The 17,974-nt window shown below is 48.4% G+C and overlaps 1 protein-coding gene across 4 annotated transcripts in view; it reads right to left on the bottom strand.

Moving 5' to 3' along the window:
- Positions 1 to 17,974, bottom strand: part of LOC144480588 (talin-2) — a 410,923-nt gene that overhangs the window by 361,146 nt on the left and 31,803 nt on the right. Inside the window, exon 1 of one of the 4 annotated variants that reach the window (XM_078200211.1) lies at positions 14 to 148. The exons of the other annotated variants lie outside the window; for them this stretch is intronic. The gene's annotated coding sequence lies outside the window, so the exon portion shown is untranslated. Of the gene's footprint in view, positions 1 to 13; positions 149 to 17,974 lie in introns of those variants that run through there. 4 annotated transcript variants of the gene reach the window in all.

The following is a 17,974-nucleotide window of genomic DNA, read 5'->3' as shown; positions in this document are numbered from 1 at the left end:
GACTGATTGTTACCTTTTGTCCTTGTTCAGCAATGCTTCAGCAAAGAGTTGTTCCCTGAGCAGCCAGTGTTGGCCCTGTATTATCCGCACAGGAGATAGATTGCTGTGTGACCCCTCATTCTTTCACATCTGCTGCAGCTGATTCGGACGGGAGACGGCTGCTGGAAGATTGATGTCAGAAACCTGGGCCACACCCATTCATCAGTTGCCCCAGAGAGAGGCTCGTGATATTTCTAAATTCTGTCAGGAGTTCACTGCTGTGTTACGAATGTCACAGGAACCATGTCTGATGGCTCTGGAATGCACCTTACCCATACTAGTGAGTCAACAGCCTCAAAACTCCTCACTCAAGGGTGGGGCACGGAAAGAACAACATGTGACCACATCTGTTGTACATTTATATCCCTTCAAGCGTATTTATTCTATCATTTCATTCTTGTTTTAACAACTAAAATCATTTCTTTCTAATGGTTCCTCCATTCAGATGGTTAGTAATGTCAAAGTATTCTCATTGCAAAGCAGCCAGTTTTCAGTTAGTAAAAGTTCATCTATTAGTATCACAAGAAAGCTTAAATTAACACCACAATGAAGTTACTGTGAAAATCCCCTAGTCGCCACACTCCGGCGCCTGTTCGGGTCCACTGAGGGAGAATTTAGCACAGCCAATGCACCTAACCAGCACATCTTTCGGACTGTGGGAGGAAACCGGGGCACCCGGAGGAAACCCACGCAGACACGGGGAGAATGTGCAAACTCCACACAGACAGTGACCCAAGCCGGGAATCGAACCTGGGTCCCTGGCGCTGTGAGGCAGCAGGGGCGGCACGGTAGCATAGTGGTTAGCACTGCTGCTTCACAGCTTCAGGGACCTGAGTTCGATTCCCGGCTTGGGTCACTGTCTGTGCGGAGTTTGCACATTCTCCGTGTGACTGCGTGGGTTTCCTCCGGGTGCTCCGGTTTCCTCCCACAGTCCAAAGATGTGCAGGTTAGGTTGATTGGCCAAGCTAAATTGCCCCTTAGTGTCCCGGGATGCATAGGTTAGAGGGATTAGCAGGTAAAATATGTAGGGATACGGGGATAGGGCCTGGGTGGGATTATTGTCGGTACAGACTCGATGGGCCGAATGGCCTTTTTCTGCACTGTAGGGTTTCTATGGTGCCAACCACTGTGCCACAGTGCCTCTGAAGTCTGTAAATACCCCACAGTCTATCCTACACTGATCATTCCCTTTAATAAGGGATTAGCAGGTAAAATATGTAGGGATACGGGGATAGGGCCTGGGTGGGATTGTGGTCGGTGCAGACTCGATGGGCTGAATGGCCTCTTTCTGTACTGTAGGGTTTCTATGATTCTATGATATCCTCCCCAGTCTAATCCTCATTCCCTTTAGTTATTCATTCATGGGACATGGGCATTGCTGCCCATCCCTAATTGCCCTTGAACTGAAGGGTTTGATCGGCCATTTCAGAGGGCATCTTCAGAGTCAGCCACATTGCTGTGGTTCTGGAGTCACATGTAGGCCAGACTGGGTAAGGACGGCAGATTTCCTTCCCTGAAGGGCATTAGTGAACCAGATGGGTTTTTACGACAATCGACAATGGTTTCATGGTCATCAGTAGACTTTTATTTCCAGATTTTTATTAAATTCAAATTTTACCACCTGCGGAGGTGGAATTCGAACCCAGATCTCCAAATATTACCCTGGCTCTCTCTGGATTACTAGTCCAGTGACAATACCATTGCACTCTTGCCTCCTCCTAGTCTAATCCCACTCTCTTGATTGTTCCTAATAACATTGTCTTTATTTTCAAACTACCTAATTTCCTTCGAAAATTAAATATAGTGAGGTACTGCATTTTGGAAGGTCCAATACAGATGGGAAATATACAGTAAATGGCTCCCTTAATACTCCCTTAAGAGTATTAATGGCAGAGAGATCTGGGTGTACAGATACACAGGTCATTGAGAGTGGCAACGCAGGTGGAGAAGGTAGTGAAAAAGGCATATGGCATGCTTGCCTTCATCGGTCGGGGCATTGAGTTTAAAAATTGGCAAGTCATGTTGCAGCTTTATAGAACCTTAGTTAGGCCGCACTTGGAATACAGTGTTCAATTCTAGTCGCCACACTACCAGAAGGATGTGGAGACTTGAAAGGGTACAGAAAAGATTTACCAGAATGTTGCCCGGTATGGAGGGCATTAGCTATGAGGAGAGGTTGGAGAAACTTTGTATTCACTGGAACAACACAGGTTGAGGGGCGACCTGATAGAATTTTACAAGATTATGAGAGGCATGGACAGAGTGGATAGTCAGAAACTTTTTCCCAGAGTGGAAGAGTCAATTACAAGGGGGCACAGGTTTAAGATGCGAGGGACAAGGTTTAAGGGAGATGTACGAGGCAAGCTTTTTACACAGAGGGTGGTGGGTGCCTGGAACCCGCTGCCAGGGGAGGTAGTGGAAGCAGATACGATAATGACTTTTAAGGGCGTCTTGACAAACACATAAATAGGATGGGAATCGAGGGATACGGTCCCCAGAAGGGTGGGGGGTTTTAGTTCAGTCAGGCAGCATGGTCGGTGCAGGCTTGGAGGGCCGAAGGGCCTGTTCCTGTGCTGTAATTTTCTTTGTGATGTTTAACCAGTTTGCAACACTGAATTCCACACTTTAACCATCCTGGGAACGTTCTTCTCTGACTTTCCCTTCATCTTTTTCTGGTCGTTTTAAATGTCCTCCATTCCTCACCATTTCACACAGGAAACATTGTCCACATTCATCTGGATGGCATGGGTTAATCCAGCTAATTCCAGACAGATAGTGAACAGGTTCTATTGGTCTTTTAATCATCAGCCTCTACATCTTTCCCTCGGATTTCAGTTAGTTATCCTATGTTACTGTGCTAGATCATTTTAGTTTATTAAAGAGGGTTAAAATTTTGCTTCTGTTGTTTGTAAGATTCAATGCCGGCCTCGAGTCACTGTCTCTGTGGAGTTTGCACGTTCCTCCCGTGTCTGCGTGGGTTTCCTCCGGGTGCTCCGGTTCCCTCCCACAGTCCAAAGATGTGCCGGTCAGATCATAGAAATCATAGAAACCCTACAGTGCAGGAGGCCATTCGGCCCATCGAGTCTGCACCGACCACAATCCCACCCAGGCCCTATCCCCACATATTTACCCACTAATCCCTCTAACCTACGCATCTCAGGACTCTAAGGGGCAATTTTTAACCTGGCCAATCAACCTAACCCGCACATCTTTGGACTGTGGGAGGAAACCAGAGCACCCGGAGGAAACCCACGCAGACACGAGGAGAATGTGCAAACTCCACACAGACAGTGACCCGGGCCGGGAATCGAATCCAGGACCCTGGAGCTGTGAAGCAGCAGTGCTAACCACTGTGCTACCGTGCCGCCCACGGTATGGATTGGCCATGGTCAATGTGTGGGGTTACAGGGATGGGCGGCCTTGGGAGAGTCAGTGCAGACTCAATGGGCTGAAAGGTCTCTTTGGTTCAAGATACAATCAGGAAAGACACTGCCACTGCTTTCGGAACACTTTGCTTTTTGAAGAGTTGATTGGAATGAAGCATTCATTCTCACATTTGGTCCTTTTTCTCTCCAGTATTTGGTCCAAGAGACCATTCCTGACCTTCGAGCCACACAAATCACCTCAACCCATCAGCACAAGGCTGACCTTGTGCACACGAGAGCTTGGGGCATCAGACTCAACTTGCTGTCATCTGCTATTCCCTTTTCTAAAGCTTGCTCCATCCTTGCTTCATACGAGACAATCGAACCATTATTAAATGGACAAACTTGGCAGATCATCAAAATCTATCAATACTCAGAAAATGCAACAGCAAATATTTATTCTCAGGATGCGAGTGTCATTGGCAAGTCCATCATTTCTTGCCCATTCCAAGCTGCCCTGACCTTTTGGGCCACTTTTAAAAATTCTTTCACACGATCTGACTAGGACAGCATTTACTGCCCATCCCTAATTGCCCGTGAGGTGGTGGTGGTGAGCTGCCTTCCTGAACCGCTGTAGTCCACGTAGTGTATGTACACCCACAGTGCTGTTAGGGAGGGAGCTTCTGGATTTTGATCCAGCGACAGTGAAGGAACAGTGATATATTTCCAAGTCAGGATGGTGAGTGGCTTGGAGGGGAACTTGCAGGTGTTGGTGTTCCCATGTGTCTACTGCCCTTGTCTTTCTAGGTGGTAGAGGGCACAGGTTTGGAATGTGCTGTCGATGGAGCCTTGGTGAGCCGCTGCACCGCATTTTGCAGATGGTACACACGACTGCCACATGTGGCGTGAATGTCACTTGCCGCTCATCAGCCCAAACCTGAATGTTGTCCAGATCTTGCTGCATTTGGACCTGGACTGCTTCAGTATCTGAGGAGCTGTGAATGGAGCTGAACACTGAATATCCCCACTCCTGACCTCATGGTCACTGATGAAGCAGTTGAAGATGGTTGAGCCTCGGACACTATCCTGAGAAACCCCTGCAGCTAAGACCAACCACCTTCTTACGTACCAGATATAACTCCAACCAGCAACCCCCCGATTCCCACTCACTCCAGTTTTCCTCAGGCTCCTTGAAGCCACACTCGGTCAAAGGCATGTCAAGGGCAGTCACTCTCACCTCAGTAGGGAATTAACAATCAATGAAATTAGTGTAGGCCAGACCAGGTAAGGATGTCAGATTTCCTTCCCTAAATGACATCAGTGAACCAGATGGATTTTTATGACAATCGACAACAGTTTCATGGTCTCCAGTAGACTATTAATTCATGGTCATCTGCCGTGGTGGGATTCGAACCCGGGTCCTCAGAATATTACCCTGGCTCCGTGGATTACTAGTCCAGTGACTATCCCACGACACTACTGCCTCCCCTGGAGTTCTGTGAAAGTTGTCAGTCAAAGGGTCAATTCTAACTGGCTCATCATTGTTACTGTAAGTTAATACTGAGCAGATCTTACCAGCTATGTACATTAGAGTGCAGAGTGTATACTTTAGGCTCAGATTCAGAATCAGAGTTTGCGTACCTTATTTGGTTTCACTTCAACATGAAGGGGAGATTCAAGGTTCAATATTTACATTGTTCCACATTCAGTTTACGCTGAAATGAGTGACAACTCATTTATGGAGAAGCATTTTCACCTGGTTACAATGCTTCCATTAGAAAACTCCAAGCGCACAGCTGAGAGAGGAATCACCAACGCCTTGGATTCTCATCTATAAATATTGGGTCCCATTGTAACTGTAAATATCAATCAATGTTTAAATCAGTCAGAATGCCCTCGCTAATATTTGGCCACCAGTGAGAACATCCACTTGCGGTGTAGGGTAATCCGTCTGGGATTCGGAGCTGCAGTTATGATAAGCTCTTTGACAAATTGGCAGTGAGATCTTTATCAAAGGTTTCCGCTCAATGACACTGAAGATTCATTCAAGGGATAAATCTCCAGTTCAGCTCAGCTGGACCATAGCCTGAACCATAAACATCTCCTCTGGGAGCCACAATTACTCCTATAATCTGTACAGAGAAACAGCAACCAAGGAGCTAACAGAGAGAGAGAGAGAGCTGCAAGCAGCCACCCGGAGAGTGTATAGAGAGGGGGCATAGGTTTAAAGTGCGAGAGGCAAGGTTTTTTTTAAACACAGAGGGTGGTGGGTGCCTGGAACTCGCTGCTGGGGGAGATTGTGGAAGCAGGTATGATAGTGACTTTTAAGGGGCATCTTGACAAATACATGAATAGGATAGGAATAGAAGGACATGGTCCCTGGAAGGGTAGGGGTTTTAGTTCAGTCAGGCAGCATGGTCAGTGTAGGCCTGAAGGGCCTGTTCCTGTGTTGTAATTTTCTTTGTAACAGAAAGAACTCTCATTCCCAATCGCACCTTACACATTCTCATGTCATCCCAAGCATGTTACAGCCAATGAGGTACTTTGACTGAAGCGGAAAGGTGGGAAATGCACCAGTTTGTGCAGGGCAAGCTCCCACAACAATCACTTAACCAGAAACCCGGTTTGACAGTAAAAAGAAGCATTTTGAACAAGTGTCCAGTCACTCATAAGACCAATCAATGTTTCTTCGGCGTACAAAGGTTACTCAGTCAATTAAATATTCGCTGATATGAAAAACTGCACACTCCAAAAAGTAAATACAACTTGAAAAGTTTTACTGAACCGAGGTGATTGGCCAAATCTCCCAACGTGAGCCCGGAGTGGAGTCCGATCCCGAACTGGATCAACGTGGACCCGGAGTGGAGTCCGAAACAGAACTGGATCAACGTGGACCCGGAGTGGAGTCCGATCCAGAACTGGATCAACGTGGACCCGGAGTGGAGTCCGATCCAGAACTGGATCAACGTGGACCCGGAGTGGAGTCTGATCCAGAACTGGATCAACGTGGACCCGGAGTGGAGTCTGATCCAGAACTGGATCAACCTGGACCCGGAGTGGAGTCTGATCCAGAACTGGGTCAACGTGGACCCGGAGTGGAGTCTGATCCAGAACTGGGTCAACGTGGACCCAGAGTGGAGTCTAATCCAGAACTGGATCAACGTGGACCCCGAGTGGAGTCTGATCCAGAACTGGATCAACGTGGACCCAGACCTTGAACCAATGGAAACCAGTCACATGGGGATAACTCAGTCACGTTAAGAACTCCCCGATATCTCGGGCTGGTTGGAGATTGATCTCATGTTGACATTACCTGACTGCCAACATCTCAGCCACTCTCTCCAACGGGTGAGTTGTAGCTGGAGAAGGTTGCTGGGTGGGGGAGGGGTTCAGCAGGTTCCTGATGCCGAGTCAGTGGACGTGGTATATATGGATTTTAGTAAGGCGTTTGATAAGGTTCACCATGGTAGGCTTCTGCAGAAAATGCAGATGTATGGGATTGGGGGTGATCTAGGAAATTGGATCAGGAATTGGCTAGCGGATAGGAAACAGAGGGTGGTGGTTGATAGTAAATATTCATCATGGAGTGCGGTTACAAGTGGTGTACCTCAGGGATCTGTTTTGGGGCCACTGCTGTTTGTAATATTTATTAATGATCTGGATGAGGGTATAGTTGGGTGGATTAGCAAATTTGCTGATGACACCAAAGTCGGTGGTGTGGTAGACAGTGAGGAAGGGTGTCGTAGTTTGCAGGAAGACTTAGACAGGTTGCAAAGTTGGGCCGAGAGGTGGCGGATGGAGTTTAATGCGGAGAAGTGTGAGGTAATTCACTTTGGTAGGAATAACAGATGTGTTGAGTATAGGGCTAACGGGAGGACTTTGAATAGTGTGGAGGAGCAGAGGGATCTAGGTGTATGTGTGCATAGATCCCTGAAAGTTGGGAATCAAGTAGATAAGGTTGTTAAGAAGGCATATGGTGTCTTGGCGTTTATTGGTAGGGGGATTGAATTTAGGAGTCGTAGCGTTATGTTGCAACTGTACACAACTCTGGTGCGGCCGCACTTGGAGTACTGTGTGCAGTTCTGGTCCCCACATTACAGGAAGGATGTGGAGGCTTTGGAGAGGGTGCAGAGGAGGTTTACCAGGATGTTGCCTGGTATGGAGGGGAGATCCTATGAGGAGAGGCTGAGGGATTTGGGATTGTTTTCGCTGGAAAGGCGGCGGCTAAGAGGGGATCTTATTGAAACATATAAGATGATTAGAGGTTTAGATAGGGTGGATAGTGATAGCCTTTTTCCTCTGATGGAGAAATCCAGCACGAGGGGGCATGGCTTTAAATTGAGGGGGGGTAGTTATAGAACCGATGTCAGGGGTAGGTTCTTTACCCAGAGGGTGGTGAGGGATTGGAATGCCCTGCCAGCATCAGTTGTAAATGCGCCTAGTTTGGGGGCGTTTAAGAGATCCGTAGATAGGTTCATGGACGAAAAGAAATTGGTTTAGGTTGGAGGGTCACAGTTTTTTTTTTTAACTGGTCGGTGCAACATCGTGGGCCGAAGGGCCTGTTCTGCGCTGTAATGTTCTATGTTCTATGTTCTATGAGTCCCTCAATCGGGCACTCAGTGCCACTGAGCGAGTGCGCCCAGTTGGTAAGCACTGGGGTAGAGTTTGCATTTTGTGCTGTGGGCACAGATTGCACAGACAGAGGCAGTGCGGCAAGGTCAGTAAGCTGACATCAATTACCCATGAAGGGCCTCAATTGAAGGCTGTCCACAGGCCTTTGGCCTGGATTGAATCGGGCTGGAGGGCAGTGACACCCCCCCACTCTGCTCCTCGATTAACTGTGCCCCATGCACAATCCGCCTCAGAGGAGGTTGTTGATTTCTGCCCAATGATCCTGCTCCCTTAATCCATCTCACTGAAAATTCTTATCCTCAGATTCTAATCCTTCAATAGCCTCACCCCTCCCTAAATCCCAAACTCCTCCAGCCTACCACCCTCCAAGATCTCTGTTTCTCCCTTTGCCAAAGCACTCATCTTCAACCCCCTATAACCAACTAAGTCTCTCCACCACACAGTGGCACAGTGGTTAGCACTGCTGCCTCACGACTCCAGGGATCTGGGTTCAATTCTAGGCATGGGTCACTGTCTGTGCGGAGTTTGCACATTCTCCCCGTGTCTGTGTGGGTTCCCTCCGGGTGCTCCAGTTTCCTCCCAACATTCCAAAGATGTGCGGGTTAGGTTGATTGGCCATGGCAAATTGCCCTTGTGTGTCAGGGGGTTTAGTAGAGGAAATCTATGCGGTTACAGGAGTAGGGCCTGGGTAGGATTGTTGTCAGTGCAGGCTCGATGGGCTGAATGGCCTCCTTCTGCACTGTAGAGATTCTATGAACTTTTTATAATTCTATGAACTTTCTAAAACCTACCTCACTATTGGTCAGTTCCCCTAATGTCTCCTTTTGTATCAACATTTTATCTGATCACAACCAGACAACATTTTTCGACAGAGGTTGTTCCTGTTATTTAGCACACTAATCCATGATTTCCTTGCCTTTTTCAATTTGATTGGTGAAACTATTCAGGTGTAATTGTAGTAAAGAATTGGTCCCAGGAAGTGCCAATTCCTTGACCCAGAGCATTCTGGGATTGGTTGGGAGCGTTGCCATGTTGTTGCTATGAGCACTCAAGGCAAAACTACTTGGTTTGAGTTTCCGAGTGTTCGGGTTTGGCATCAGTCAGATTGGTGTCTTTGCACAAACGTTTTTGAGTTGCTACTCTTTGCACCCAGTCAATGCTGGCTGCAATCAGTAAGGCTGTCGTTAAGACTGCAAAATGAACGAGTAAGTGTGCGTGTAAAATAAAGCTTCTCGGGATTTTATCCCTTGCTGTTACAGACACCCTCCCTCCAGTCCTACACTTGGCCAAAGGTCTAACTCTGAAGATATTACTGCTCTGGTTTTCAGAGGTGGTTTTTTGCTCGTTAAAGGTAACCAGCACGCCAACAGAATACCCAGTCTTTTCAATAAGTCATTAAACTGTGGCCCTGTGCACCTCTCAGGTGAATATCAAAGCTCCCATGGCATGATACGAGGAAGAATTGGAGGGTTCACCCAGGGCTGCTGGATAATAGTGGGCAGCACCGTGGCACAGTGGTTAGCAATGCTGCCTCACAGCACCAGGAACCCGGGTTCCATTCCTGGCTTGGGTCACTGTCTGTGTGGAGTCTGCACATTCTCCCCGTGTCTGTGTGGGTTTCCTCCGGATGCTCTGGTATCCTCCCACAGTCTGAAAGACGTGCTGGTTAGGTGCACTGGCCATGCTAAATTCACCCTCAATGTACTTGAACAGGCGCCGGAGTGTGGCGACTAGGGGATTTTCACAGTAGCTTCATTGCAGTGTTAATGTCAGCCTTACTTGTGACTAATAAATAAACTTTATTTTAATATTTCTCTCTCTGCCAATGTCACTGAAACAGATTTGTCTGTCGCACTGCCGTTTTGTGGGATCTTGCTGTGCATGAACTGGTTGCCTTTCACAACATCACTTCATTGGCTATGAAGCACATTGGGGTTTCTGAAGTGAGGGAAGATACTCGAAATGCAAATCTCTTTTCTGCTCTTAATGGACCTATCTCGCATGAAGCTGATCTTTCTCTACACCCCAACTATCATTGTAACAGGACATTCTACACCCTCTCTTTTCCTTCTCTTAACGTACTCTATGTACAGTACAGTTGGGGTGGCACAGTGGTTACCACCGCTGCCTCACAGTGCCATGGACCCGGATTCAATTCCCGGCTTGGGTCACTGTCTGTGTGGAATCTGCACATTCTCCCCGTAACTGCGTGGGTTTCCTCCGGGTGCTCCGGTTTCCTCCCACAGTCCAAAGGTATGTTGGTTCGGTGCATTGGCCACGCTAAATTCTCCCTTAGTGTACCTGAACAGGTGCCGGAGTGTGATGACGGGGGGATTTTCACAGTAACTTCATTGCGGTGTTAATGTAAGCCTACTTGTGACACTAATAAATGAACTTTAAACTTGAAAACAGTATGCTTTGTATGTATAGTGCGCAAGAAACAATACTTTTCACTGTATGCGAATATATGTGACAATAATAAATCAAATCAAAAATTAAGAGCTCTTTCATACCAACTCAAGTCTTTCAGATTGAGAAGACAATCATCGCAGAGAAATCGCTGCGAAGTCTATCATGGGATCTCACATACTGACAACAGCCAACAGCAGCCTCTTAACTCACATTCAATTCCCCCTCCAGAACATTCCACAAGCCTTGCTGCTTCACACGTTTCTGCACTGCTCCATACTCACACTGTAAAACTCAGTCAGAGAGCTGGAATCTCTCCCTGGACACAACACAAGAAGTCTCACAACACCAGGTTAAAGTCCAACAGGTTTATTTGGTAGCACAAGCCACAAGCTTTCGGAGCGCTGCTCCTTCGTCAGGTGAGTGAGAGTTCTGATCACAAACAGGGCAGATAAAGACACAAGCTCAATTTACAAGATAATGGTTGGAATGCGAGTCTTTACAGGTAATCAAGTCTTAAAGGTACAGACAATGTGAGTGGAGAGAGGGTTAAGCACAGGCTAAAGAGATGTGTATTGTCTCCAGCCGGGAGTGTTCTCTTCCCATCGGGGAGCACTTCAGCAGTTACGGCCATTCAGCCTCTGATCTTCGGGTAAGCGTTCTCCAAGACGGCCTTCACGACAACGCAGAATCGCTGAGCAGAAACTGATAATCAAGTTCCGCACACATGAGGACGGCCTCAACCGGGATCTTGGGTTCATGTCACACTGTCTGTAACCCCCACGACTTGCCTGGGCTTGCAAAATCTCACTAACTGTCCTGTCTGGAGACAATACACATCTCTTTAACCTGTGCTTAACCCTCTCTCCACTCACTTTGTCTGTGCCTTTAAGACTTGATTACCTATTAAGACTCGCATTCCAACCATTATTTTGTAAATTGAGCTTGTGTCTTTATCTGCCCTGTTTGTGAACAGAACTCCCACTTACCTGACGAAGGAGCAGCGCTCCGAAAGCTAGTGGCTTGTGCTACCAAATAAACCTGTTGGACTTTAACCTGGTGTTGTGAGACTTCTTACTGTGTTTACCCCAGTCCAACGCCGGCATCTCCACATCATCACAACACAAGACCCAGCTCCATTGCAGCAGAGCTGCCACACCTGTAGCAGCTGGCAAACAGAGAAATACATGCTTCAGAAAGATAAGACGGCAGAGAGACAGCCTCAGGTCACTGGCAGCAGAAACACCAAACTCCTGCCAAGTAGCGCAAGGCCCTCCGATAATACATTCTCCTTTTACACATCCCAATCATTGCAAACCTATGGACAGAGCCCAGAACTCAAACCACTCAGAGGGGGGCTGGGAAAACATTACAGCAGAGTTAGTAATTTTGGGAGAGTTACACAGTTAACACTGCATGACCCACGGACAGCCCATTTCAGCAACATCCAGAGAGGGGGTGGAGGGGGAATGTGCCACAGATAACATGCCCATCAGTCCCGTGACTTCCTGACTCCAGCACAGCTGCCTGATGCTCTGGCTGCTTCGTCGCAGTGAAATGAGGGAACGGGAATGAACAATGAGACAGAATGTCTGAGCACGTTATGGACTGAGTGAGTGGAGAAAGGGACGGGGAGCTCAAATCTGTCAGTGTTCTCTGCAGAATATCTTTCCTTGACTTGCAGAGATGAAGCATTCCATATTGATAGTGTCAGAGGCAGCGGACAGAATAAAGTTTGACGTTAAATCAAGTCGATGTCAGCTGTTGCTGGATGGAGGAATGTCTGTCCGCACAGCGCTGACGACACAGTCTTATTGTTGGTGCGGAAGAAAGAAAATCTTCCATTGACATCGTGCCTTTCACAACCTTAAAATGTCACAAGGCACTTTACAGCCAGACAAGTACAATAGTCTCTCTCTCAATGTCACTAAAACGAAGGAGATTGTCATCGACTTCAGGAAGCGTAGTGGAGAACATGCCCCTGTCTACATCGGCAGGGACGAAGTAGAAATGGTCGAGAGCTTCAAGTTTTTAGGTGTCCAGATCTCGAACAACCTGTCCTGGTCCCCCCATGCCGACACTATCGTTAAGAAAGCCCACCAACGCCTCTACTTTTTCAGGAGGCTAAGGAAATTCAGCATGTCCGCTACAACTCTCACCAATATCACTGCTTGGTACGGCTCCTGCTCTGACCAAGACCACAAGAAACTACAAAGGGTTGTGAACGTAGCCCAATCCATCACGCAAACCAGCCTCCCATTCTTTGACTCCATCTACACTTCCCGCTGCCTCGGAAAAGCAGCCTTAAGGACCCCACACACCCCAGACATTCTCTCTTCCACCTTCTTCCATTGGGAAAAAAGATACAAAAGTCTGAAGTCATGTACCAACCGACTCAAGAACAGCTTCTTCCCTGCTACTGTCAGACTTTTGAATGGACCTCTCATATATTAAGATGATCTTTCCCTACACCATAGCTATAAATGCAACAGTATATTCTGCACTCTCTCCTTTCCTTCTCCCCATGTACTCTATGAACAGTATGCTTTGTCTGTATAGCAGTGAAGAAACAATACTTTTCATTGTATAACAATAAATCAAATGTATTTGAGGTGGAGTTGACCATTACACTGGGAGAACTAATTCTTCACAATCGCAGCATTGCATCTTTCACATCTGCCTGACAGGGGAAAGTAGGACCTCAGTTTAAGGCCTCATCCTCCGACAGTGCAGCACTCTAAGTATTGCACTGGAGTGTCGACCTGGGGTGCTCGAAGATTTAACCTTCAGAAAGGAGTGTTTGTTACTCACTGAGCCAGGACTGACACTGGTCTGTTCAGTAAGAAGCCCAGGATCAAACTGAGAATCCAAAGAATAAGGGTGTCAAGATTTTCATTCTTTGCAAAAGGGAGTGATAACAATATTAGATTCCCAACCTACTCCAGTAGAATAACTGGGCGGCACGGTAGCACAGTGGTTAGCACTGCTGCTTCACAGTTCCAGGGACGTGGGTTCGATTCCCGGCTTGGGTCACTGTCTGTGTGGAGTTTGCACATTCTCCTCGTGTCTGCGTGGGTTTCCTCCGGGTGCTCTGGTTTCCTCCCACAGTCCAAAGATGTGCAGGTTAGGTTGATTGGCCATGCTAAATTTCCCCTTAGTGTCCTGAGATGGGTAAGTTAGAGGGATTAGCGGGTAAATATGTAGGGATAAGAGGGTAGGGCCTGGGTGGAATTGTGGTCGGTGCAGACTCGATGGGTCGAATGGCCTCTTTCTGCACTGTAGGGTTTCTATGATTTCTATGAATAACGCAACAGTATTTTACAACAATGTACTGATAACAGAAATATTGCTTATGAATGTCTTTCACAAGCAGCTTTACTGTATTTTATTACAGATGTTGTACCTGATAAGACAGCTATGTATTGAACTGTCTGCTTTAGTTCAAGGCAAATGGAGCCCTTTGAAGAGGAGGGGTTGGAACCTTCTACAGAATCTGCCCAGAGACAAACCATTAACACCCGTTTATTGTAGACACAAATATAGATGTTAATACCTACACCTGACCCACACTCATACACTACATACCCACACAGACACTTATCCCACACCAACACCCTACATCCCCACACCCTTACCCCACAAACGCTCACACCCACTTGCACCAGCAATCACACTCACCCCTGTTCTATGTAGAACATAGAACATTACAGCGCAGTACAGGCCCTTCGGCCCTCAATGTTGCGCCGACCTGTGAAACCAATCTAAAGCCCATCTAACCTACACTAGATAGATACCCTACAGTGCAGAAAGAGGCCCTTCGGCCCATCGAGTCTGCACCGACCACAATCCCACCCAGGCCCTATCCCCATATCCCTACATATTTTACCCACGAATCCCTCTAACCTACACATCTCATGACTCTAAGGGGCAATTTTAGCAACTATTCCAATATCATCCATATGTTTATCCAATTACCCTTTAAAATGTGTTGATATAACATTGTAAAAATGTTCCAAAGCTCTTCACAGGGGCAACATCAACAACATGCAAGACAGAAACACATGATGAGATATTAGGGCTGATTCGAGAAAGCATCTTAAAGTGGGGGAGAAAGAGAGGCAGGCAGAGAGTGAGTGGCAGAGAGAGAGAGAGAGAGAGAGTGGGTGGCAGAGAGAGAGAGAGAGTGTGGGTGGGTGGCAGAGAGAGAGAGAGAGAGAGAGATTTTGGGAGAGAATTCCAAAGTTTTGGACCTCAGCAGCTGAAGACATGATCCTCTGGCTATTAGATAATTAAGAATGGAAGCAGGAGAGAGCAGCTCCAGCCCCCAGCTGGGCGACAGCAGGGAGGGGGATGGGGTGGTCACCATGTCAGAGGCTGCAGGCAGAATGGAAGCCAAAGCTTTCCTTTGTCACACAGAATGTGACTGGTGTATTCATGCTGGCTGGAAATCTGATTGGAGGAATTCAAACAGCAGCACAGACTTGGGAAGCAAGAATCCAGCCAATGGCCTTGGATAATAGAGGGAAGGTCACAGGAGTCGAGGGTTGTTTCTCTGAGGAGATGGGAGAGAGGGAGAGTACCTGAAAGATGGGCATTAAGAATATAAGCTAAGGTATGGAGCCAGGTCTCACAGATAAGGTGTAGAGCGGGAATGAGAGGAGGCAAGAGAAAGAGAGCGAGGGAGGAAGATGTGAGTTTAGGGCTTGGGCAGGAGTGAGGCCCAGAGGGAGTTAAACCTGCCCGTGCAGGGCATAGACAGATCGGGAGAAACTGCTCCCCCTGATAAAAGGATCAAAACCGAGAGGCACAGATTTAAGATGATTTGCAAAATAAGCAAATATGATAAGAGAAAAATCTTTTTCACCCAACGAGCGGTTGGGATCTGGAATGTTCCGCCTGGAAGAGTGACCGGGGGGGCAGATTCTATCGAGGCATTCAAGAGGCCATTGGATGATTATTTGAATAGAAACAATGTGCAGAGGAATGGCATTAATGGGGGCACAGTGGGCTGGGAGACTCGGGTGCAGCCGATTGGCGTGACCACGTGCTGGGCACCCGGGCCTCTGCACATCTCCCAACGCCAGACTTCCAGCACCATCCGCTCTGCGCCCGAAATCGGTGCGGAGCTGCCCCATGTATGCAGCAGGTAATTTTAATATAATTCAAATCTTGTTAGCGGGCCTGGGACTGAAGTCTCCAGACCCGCTAGCCTCTCTCCTCTCACTGCCCCCCCCCCCCCCCCCCCCCCACCCCCCACCACCCACTTGCCCCCAACGAGGAGTATTTCACTCCAGCAGGGTTTACAATAGCTCCCCACTTTCGAGGAGCTGGCGGCCCGACCCCGCTGCAGTGAAGGGGGGACCAATCAAGGCCCTTCAGAGTGTCAGGCGCCCAGGGGAGATACCCTCTGGCATTGCCACCTTGGCAGTGCCAGCCTGGGTCCCCGGCACTGCCCAAGGGGGAAAGTGCCAATGCCCCAGGGGCACTTTGGCACTGCTCATTGGGCATTGAGCAGTGCCAGGGGGGCGGGGGCCCTGCTGCCACTCTGCATAGGGATTAGTGGGGGGAGGGGAGGGAAGCCAGCGATCGGGGGGCCGGCAGGGGCCACTGCGCATCCTTGGTTCTGACAGATGGGCACATGCGCAGTGGCTCACTCTGCACTACGCTGCCGGCCTCTCCAGCGGGAATAGGCCCCGCTCCCTGATTTGCAGCGGGATTCACGCTGAGGCACTCTGCTCTGCAGAGTGTGGGAGATTCATCCTGAAACTCCTGCCGAATAAACCAGCGGGATTTACTCCAGCTTTTAAGCAAATTCGACACGACAAATTTTTTTGGAGAATCCCACCCATGATGCTTGTTTGGGAAGCTGGGACAGACAGTGGGCCGAATGGCCTCCTTCTGAACCGTAACAATTCTGTGCACTCGTCCCCAGAATCTCTCAATTCTCAGCAGGAATTTGTGGAACATCTGAATGTAATGCTGAGGTTTTAAACTGTTGGCTGCAGGTTTTACTGGATATTAATGGACTGAATAAAACTCACTGCACGCGTCTGTCTCCCACAGGTCACAGGGTGAGCAGAATTCTGTGTCCAAAATAGCCTGTCACCTGGAACAATTTATCCTCCTTTTAGAAATATCAATGAAGGAAATGCGCAGATAAAAAGCAGGTCACAAATGAAAAATAATGCATCAGATCGAGTTGTCAGCACTTCAAAGGGAGTGAAATCAGCTCTTCAGAAATAATAATAAGAGGTAGGTATTGGAAACTCAGAAGCAAACAGCTCCGGGAGGAAGGGACTATTTTCAAACCACACCCTCACAAACCCTCAGCTCCAGCATTTCAGAAACAAACTCTCCAAGGACAGTCAATTCTCAAACAGCCCAAATTCAAAAGCATAGACACAAACTGATTCCAGATTTAACATCGCGGGAGCTGCTTCCACCGTCTTACTGGTGGTCCTGAACCCTGTCATGCGGTAAGAGAGCTCCAGGTATCTTTCACCCCAGGCTCCCCTCCTGCTGCGACCCTCTGGTTAGTTAACAGCTGCCATCAGTGCCCACAGCTCCAACCAAACCACAACTGGAAACATGGATAACCCTGCCTGACGGTGACGCTTGCCAGTGACCTGGGCTGTTCTCAGGCAGGGAAAAGTGAAGCATTTTAAAAGTAGGCTCTTTTCAAAACTCAGGAAATCTTGAAAGGTTTCAGGCTCTTTCGCTTTGGCCCAACACCCCTCCCCCCACCTTGCACTGCACACTGCACCCACCACCCTTCCCCCATTGCACCCCCACCCCCCCAAACACACACACACTGCACCCTACTCCAGACACACGCTGCACCCACCCCAACCCCCCCCGACACACACTGCACCCCACCCTTTCCCTGCTGCACCCCACCACCCTCCCAACACACGACGCCCCCACCCCACCCTTGCCCCACTGCACCCCACCCAGGACAAAGGGAATATTAATGTGGTCTTTTTGTCTGTGACATAGAAACCCTACAGTGCAGAAGGAGGCCTTTCGGCCCATTGAGTCTGCACTGACCACAATCCCACCCAGGTCCTATTCCTGTAACCCCACATACTTACCCTGCAAATCCCCCTGACACTGAGGGTCAATTTAGCATGGCCAATCACCCTAACCTGCACATCTTTGAAGTGTGGGAGGAAACCGGAGGAAACCCACGCAGACACAGGGAGAACGTACAAACTCCACACAGACAGTGACCCAAGCCGGGAATTGAACCCGGGTCCCCTGGCGCTGTGAGGCTGCAGTGCCAACCACTGTGCCACCCTACCCTCTGTCGTCTCCCCCAACCACTGGCTCTCTATCCAGCCCCCACATTTCCCTTCCCCCACCCCGCTTCAACACAACAGTATAAACCTCCTGCTATGTTCCATTGTTTTTAGCTCTGACAAAGGGTCATCCAGACTCGAAACGTTGGCTCGATTCTCTCCCCACGGAGGATGTCGGACCTGCTGAGATTTTCCAGCATTTTCTGTCTGTGTTCCTGTTGCGATTGGCTG

Source organism: Mustelus asterias, chromosome 29, assembly GCF_964213995.1.
Source record: "Mustelus asterias chromosome 29, sMusAst1.hap1.1, whole genome shotgun sequence".
Taxonomy (NCBI): domain Eukaryota; kingdom Metazoa; phylum Chordata; class Chondrichthyes; order Carcharhiniformes; family Triakidae; genus Mustelus; species Mustelus asterias.
The sequence above is the reverse complement of the archived record's forward strand: the minus strand, read 5'-3'. Positions and strand labels throughout refer to the sequence as shown.